This window comes from Calidris pugnax, unplaced genomic scaffold (genome assembly GCF_001431845.1).
Source record: "Calidris pugnax isolate Ruff unplaced genomic scaffold, ASM143184v1 scaffold58, whole genome shotgun sequence".
Taxonomy (NCBI): Eukaryota; Metazoa; Chordata; class Aves; order Charadriiformes; family Scolopacidae; genus Calidris; species Calidris pugnax.
This window is the reverse complement of record NW_015090868.1, coordinates 732,300-739,357: the sequence shown is the minus strand read 5'-3', so window position 1 is coordinate 739,357 and position 7,058 is coordinate 732,300. Positions and strand designations below refer to the sequence as shown.

Here is a 7,058-nt window from a genome sequence, read left to right as displayed (position 1 = left end):
GCAGAAATAACCAAGCACATCCTGGGTAGACAGAGGTTAAATCTGACCAAGTATATCCAGAACCAAGTTTGGTCTTAAATCCACAGTAACTAAACTTTCCTGCTTAAGTTCCTGTTTGTGCATCCCAAGGAAGCATTGGCTAGTAATAGGATGCACATAAACCATATTACAACCTACTCTTGAGGAATAAATGTTTAATATTTACTGGGATGAAAGCAACTGAGAAGCATATACAAGCTTTCAAATCACTCAACAATGATCTGCTCTTCAAGTGTCTTCACTTTTTTTTTTTTACATGAAATAGGGACATTTTCTGTGTTGTTTATTTGAAATAGGCAGGTAGTGGGATTCGTACTAAGGTTGTAATAGTACTTGTTCTTTAAAGTGAGACATTTTTTCCACTGGTTGGAGAACATGAAAATAACACACACAGCCTAATGAAATGACTTCGAAGTCAGCCAGTTGATCTTAAAGTGCTTCTGCATCTAAAAAACTTCAGAAATGCCAAGACCAGGCATTCAGAATAAAAGATGAAGACTAAGAGGGGCGTTATTAATGGATTTGTAAGTTAAAGATTAAATTTGCACATGGCAACAGAACCTTTCTGCATAACAATATATAAGTATTCACACGCATGAATCAAAGCCTTCATATAGGAAGTACTTAGATGAGAAAACTTCAGAACACACAAACTTCTGCTAGCATTCTCATGTTTTATTTCAATTAATACACACAGACAGACAAATTACAGCAGATTTTGTTAAGAAACGTCAGTTTCAACAAACAGTGACTTTCCTGTTCAAACATGATCATTGAAGATGTGTAGTTTCAGCCATTGCTTGCCTCAATTTCACTTTCAAGACTTGACAGGCAACAACTGGAGTTATCTCGTATGGATTCATAGATCAGCCACTCATCAAATCATAAGCTGAAGCTTACTATCAGTTCCAACCCCGAGCACATGCTGGTTTCCTCCCTGTAAAAGAAGTTTAATTTAATTGCAGTCAGCATCGCACACACAAGAGAGGTAACTGGCCTAAAGTTGAGCTGTATGAGCACACTACATGACACTAACCCTTAACTCAGCCATTTCTCAATACAAATGTCTTTATTTGCACAGGACAGGATTTTGCTTCCCTATATCATTAGCATGGATTCCAGAGGGCCAGCCAGATTAGAGTAAATGGGTCTAAGAGCTATTGTGACTATAAGCTTTCCTTAGATTTTTTCCAATTGAAGTTAGTTAAATCTATATAAATAAAAAAAATTCTAACAATTTCCACACAGGTTTCCTTTAGTCCAAACTGATTTTGGTTTTCTTTGTTTTCCTTTCTTTTTTCACGTAAGAAATAATTTAAACTTCTTTAGATATAAAAGACAATCCAACCACTAACATCTGATAATCGTTTTTACACTACATACCTGGAGACCAATCCATTTACAAGGAACTCTTTTCACCCAAGATATTTTCCATAGGTTCATGAAGCATCAACACATTTGAGAAACCTGGAAAATAATATTTACATTAAGCTGATATTAAGACTCAGATAACATTATAATCAGATGACAGTTCAAAACCTACCTAGAAGCTATTTTGAATGCAACAGAGTTGATTTGGTAACTTCTTGAAGTTCAGTAGTTTCATGAATGTGTTCCTCTCATCATGATCCAAAGAAGAGTTTCAACCTCACCTCTGGGTTTGAGAGAGAACTTTTATACCCCTCTGTGTTGGCCACTTAAGACACCGCCAGACTTAAGAGGGCAAAGCATAAAAGGGGAGTAGGTTATAGCACCAATTTTTTCTTATTAACTAAGATGATATGAACTTAACATTTATTCAAAAGAGGTATTACAATTTATTTGAGATTTGTGAATTATTGAAAATTAATATTTAAAATTATCTGCAATTGGTATTACCCTAGAGCACACTTACCTTTTAGCAGAAGGCATTATTTGGTCTCAAGAGGTCCTGAGCATTGCTTCTAATTTAGGTGTGATCGTCCATGTCCAGAACATTTCTAACATGAAGTTGCTAAGTGAGACCTCTAAACAGCACAAAAAAAAAAAAAAGACAAGTATTATTAAACTGTAATGTAATTTATATTACATCTAATTACAGACCTTCTTAAAGCCATATTCTGCAAAGTTGCAGAAATCATTTACATAAAGTTTATTATCAAATAGAGACATAGAGCAAAAAGTATTAATTGATTCAATCTGTTGAAAACATTATTTTCTAAACAGCCCATTTAAACTACATAGAACATCTTTGAACATACTACTACTACATACTACTAATCAGAAACAATGTAAAGTTTATTAAGCCTAAATTGCTTAGTGCTAACACTACCCTGAAGCTGTAAATTTATAGTTTTAAGACTGATCCTTACCAGTGAATTCATTGCCACCTTGTACCTACTTACATATACCTTGTAACAAATTATACACACCTCAACCAAGAGAGGCATGAAAGGTCACTGCTACAGACATAGCAACAGACTGTGCCAGAGGCCTATGCAATCAGTGACTTTTGTTTGAAAGGTTAAGTCCATTTGACCTTAAGTGCCTGCAGCATTCAGAACCCTATACACTGCAGGTTATAACTGCAATTTTCTTAATGCAGCCTACACAAAAAGAAAACATCGCACTGAATTGAGGTTTAAGGTCTGTGCAGCTCAATGCCTGTAATTTACAAAACAGCAGAAGGGTACAAATGTACACAAATACTTATTTGTCTCACGGTGACCCAGATCAGTACCCCCAGGTATGTTTTAAGTGGTACAAAGTCTCAGGACTCAACTCCCTTCGTTTCTGAAGCCCAAAGCCTCATCCACCCAGCCCCAGGTTGTGAGATATGTGACGAGCATGTGTCCCCTTACCTACGGGCGTTCAAAGGCACAACTCCCGATGCCCGGCCCTCCCCAACGGCGAGGCCCACCCTGCTTGGCCTCCCGCGGCAGGCCAGCGCCCCAAGCCTTCGTGGTTGGGGGGAGGACTGGAAGGCCCAGTCGGTGCCTCGGGGCGGTCTCTGCTGCCTCCCTCCCTGCCGGGCGGCCGCCATGGGAGCGACTGCGGCCCAGGCCACGCACTGTGGGGAAGAGGAAAGAGAGAAGTCAGCCCGGAGCAGCGAGGTTGGCCGGGGAGGGGGAAGGGTAGGGGTCCGCTTGTGCCTCACGACAGGATGCAGGGCGGAGAGGAGGGCTCCGCGCTGGGTTTTTGTGAGGGGAAAAGGTGTTCTATCCCCCTGTGTTGACTCCTCGGGCCACCGCCAGGCTCCGAGAGGGCAAGATGTGAAGGGAATACAACGAAGATGTCCCGCCCCGCAAGCCCACATCCCGCCTCCTGTTGGGAGCCCGGGGGGTCCTGGATGGTAGCCCTTACCAGGCCGCCTCACCTTAGCGGCGGCTGACGGCGAAAAAGGGGAACTCTGCTCCTCCCGCCGCCTTATATAGTGCCCTGCCGCTGTCGCGAGACCAGCGGCCAGGGCGCCGCCGTCTATTGGCGGAGCTGCCGCACGTGGCCCTTCCCTGAGGTGGGAGGGGCGGGGCCGGTTGACCACGGGCGAGCGCTGAGGGGAGGCCGCCATGTTGCGCCTCCCCCGAGCGGTGCGGGGGCGGGGTGTGAGATGGCCCCCGGCCCGCTGTCGTCGAGGGTGAGGTAGGCGGCCCCTTGCCTCAGTGAGGAGCGCCCTGGCTGCTCGGTCGCTCTTCCAGTCAGTCGGGGGCGGACCCCCAGCCTGGGTCACGGCGGGGCTTTCGTTTTCCTTAGCGTGTAATTATCCACCTCTGCCCGGGCCGAATGCTGTGGGCCCGGAGGTCTGTAACTTAAGAGAAACAAAAGCATCTTCGGTGCGAAGTAGCAGCTGTGTAGCGATTTTGAGGAACTAAATGCCGCTGATCTCCGTCTAAGCCCTACTTTAGGAGGCTTAGGATCCGTAAGGATGGTGGAGTAAAGCCTCAAGCCTGCGCTAACACCCTGGCTGAGGCTGCAGTACGTGCAGCTCTGGAGCAGGCCTGGGCCTCAGCTCACAGGACGGCACGGTGGGACAAGGCCCAGCGTCCTGCAAGTTACCACAGGATGTGGGTGCAAGACATAACTGCTGTTCTACCTCAGCTGAGGTGTGCTGCTTGACTGGGGAGACCAGAGAGAAGTTTTAGGGTGAGTACAAGCAGATTAGCATAAACTGGGAAATTGTAGCACAGAGACTTGGAATGTCGCCCAGCAAAGCTGGTAGGTAGGAAACACAACGTCTTGGTTCCAGTGGAGTTCTGAATTCCCTGCTTCACAAAGAGCTGAATATATTGCTGATAATTCATAGTGTCCTGTCTTGGAGAGAAACAGTATGTCTTGGCTCGTACTGAGTTGCCACCAGCATGTCACCCGTAAGTGTGTGGAAAGGAAATAACAGGTTGGCCCACTATCCCTCCGAATTTTCTGAACCCTGCATTTAAATAACCCTCAGCAGATCTAAACCAATCTGTTTCAGCCTGAAACAGTCACATAGTTGCAAACAAGGGATAGCGCTAGAAATACTTTCTTATCACTTCCAGTTACCTCTTTGTCTAATTCTTGATACTTGCTTAAAACATGTTGCAGATGTAATCCCTGTGCCAGCATGTTTACTGTGAGTACATCAGGATCCAAAAGCTGTCTCAGGGCTCTAGGCAAGTCACTGTCTGGACATGAATTTGTGAGGCCAGTAGCTTCAGGTTATTTCAGGTGGGGTTCTCTGCAATGACCATTTTCTACAATTAGACACATAAGTCAGATCAATTCTTTCTTGTTTTGTTGGAGGGAAAGGGCTACCTCTAACTTTTACCTGAACAAACCTCAGCCAGGCACTGAGTCTGCCTGCAAGCCTGTGTGTCTTGGGGAATTGTGGGAAAGCCCACATTACTGGTGGGTTCAAGTACAGCTTAATTTTGAGATGGATCCTGGACAACTAACCAGGAGAAATGCAGGTCTGGTCATGAGCAGAATTTGCAAGAACTTCAGCTATAACAGGAGTTTGAGTAGTGAACATGAAAATATTCTTACAATTGTTACAAGAACTACATTTAAGGATCAGATACTTAACGTGCTACTTTAGTTCCACACGGATCACCTCATGTCAAAGAAAAGCCTTTGCTTCTTTTCAGTGTGAGGTTAGCAGATTCTACACATGTCCAGGAAAAACTGGCAGGCACCTGGTGAGGAATGCAAGTAGGTGTTGTTAAGTCTGTTTACACTAGGGCACTTCCACTTTAGGTAGTCATGGAGAAGAATATCTGAAGCTCTGCAATTTGTAGTTAGCTAAGTGGCAGCTGGGTTATTTTGTGAATATAGCATTGAGCTTTTTAAGGAGTCTGTAGTGATCTGAACTCAGTTGTTCAAACCTTGAAGAGCAGTGCTCTAATCAGCCAAGTCTCTTTGTGGGATGTATGAATTTAATCTCGAAGTCACTGGTCTGGTACTTCTCTCAGCTGAAAGGGTTTTGAAAACCATTTGTTTAAAAACATCATGTTGTATTCACCACAATGCACAATTGTTATGAAAGTTTCATTTCAATTTCACTGTCTTCCTCCACAATGATATGCAGCCAGATGACAGTATCCATCTGCATTAAATGACTGGCAGGTTTGGGACCTTCCAATGTAGCAGCCTTTTTCTTATTATTTTTTTTTTCCTTTTTTTTTTTTAAACTATATATCCAATGCACTAAGACCGTCTTGATTAAAACTTTGAGATGGTAATGTAGTTAAAATGTAATTTGATTAATTTATGCCACAATTTACATAAAATGAAAAGGCTATTTAAAATTCATGCTGAAAATAGATTAAATGCCACTTACAGCCTGTCTGCTGTCAAAATATCCTTTGTGTTTTGTTCTCAGAGTGTATGTTAGTTAAAATTAGAGCCTGTAGAATAGAACAAAAATAATAAATAAAGTCTTTGGAGAAGCAGAGGAGGGCAAGCCAATTGTTATTTCCTTTCCAGAGGCAGAAATAGCAATACATTTTCTGTTAGAAACTTAAGTTTTCTGTTATTTTTGCTCAGTGAGCCTTTTCTTGTTTGATAAATTACTTCCATGGCTAAAAATTTTGGTTATCTCTTGCTAGCTCTTGATTAGAACTTAAAGAATATCTTTCCAACTGTAAGCGTATTTTGTATAGGTAAGAAAAATGCCAGTAAAGTTTGCTAGAGCAATTTCTTGCTGAATAAAATACCCGATAAAGAGGCCATTCTTCAAGCTTCTACCTTATGGAAATGTGGGAATATTTTCAGTTGACTGGTGTCAGGGAAGATTAATATTATATTAACTGATGAAACAATATGCAGAAATTCTTTTATTGTCACTGGTCAAAGCTCCTAATCGATTTTTTTAAAAAAAATAATTAAATAGAAGGAAAAAGGCAAGATATTATGAGACAATCACACCTGTAGGCCATTACCAAGCATCAAACTGGCTGAAGAGGCCTAAACAGCCTCTTCATAGCTTAAACTGTTTAATGGTTATCCCTATAGAACTATTAGCCACTTTTATCTACTCAGTCAGCTCTTGGTGTATTTGACATCAGTGTATTTGCATCTGTCTTGTTCTGAGGTCTTTGGCTTTCAAATCTGATGTCTGGCCAAAAAAAAATGAAATCAGATACTGCAAGTATATTTTGTTTTCTTCTGTAAAATAGCAATTTCTGAGAAAAAAAAAAAGACATGGTATTCCGTCTCTGCCGTGGTATAACAGTTACATGAGCAAAGATCGGTAAGATTCAGAGATGAATCATAGGATTGTAAAGAAAAAAATTACCATATTTTAAATCAAGAGAAATAATTTCTCAGATAATTTTAAAATGTTGGGTAGGCATTACTTTGAAGCTAACAGTCTTAAAGAATAGTGATTCTGAAGTTGGGTGGGGGAGTCTAGACTAAGGGGCCTTCAGGAGATTCCCCACATCTTCTGTGGTTTGCCGTGGATTTTTCATGGACTGCAACTCAATCTTACCATTAGAATTTTGGGTGTAAATAGAGTGGCTTCTGTGGCCCTGCTGTGGGCTGTGCGCTACAGCCTGACTCCATGG

General features: G+C 42.1%; 1 long non-coding RNA gene across 5 annotated transcripts; it reads right to left on the bottom strand.

Moving 5' to 3' along the window:
• Positions 1 to 693: 693 nt before the first annotated feature.
• On the bottom strand, positions 694 to 3,432 carry LOC106890067. Of its 5 annotated transcripts, none has more exons than XR_001412461.1 (5): positions 3,395 to 3,432; positions 2,880 to 3,088; positions 1,934 to 2,045; positions 1,423 to 1,506; positions 694 to 976 (listed from the first exon to the last, which is right to left on the bottom strand). It is a non-coding gene; the product is annotated as an uncharacterized LOC106890067 (long non-coding RNA). The 5 variants fall into 5 exon arrangements; XR_001412462.1 differs by having other exon boundaries at positions 3,382 to 3,412; XR_001412463.1 differs by lacking the exon at positions 3,395 to 3,432 and adding an exon at positions 1,583 to 1,752 and having other exon boundaries at positions 2,880 to 3,375.
• Positions 3,433 to 7,058: the final 3,626 nt, after the last annotated feature.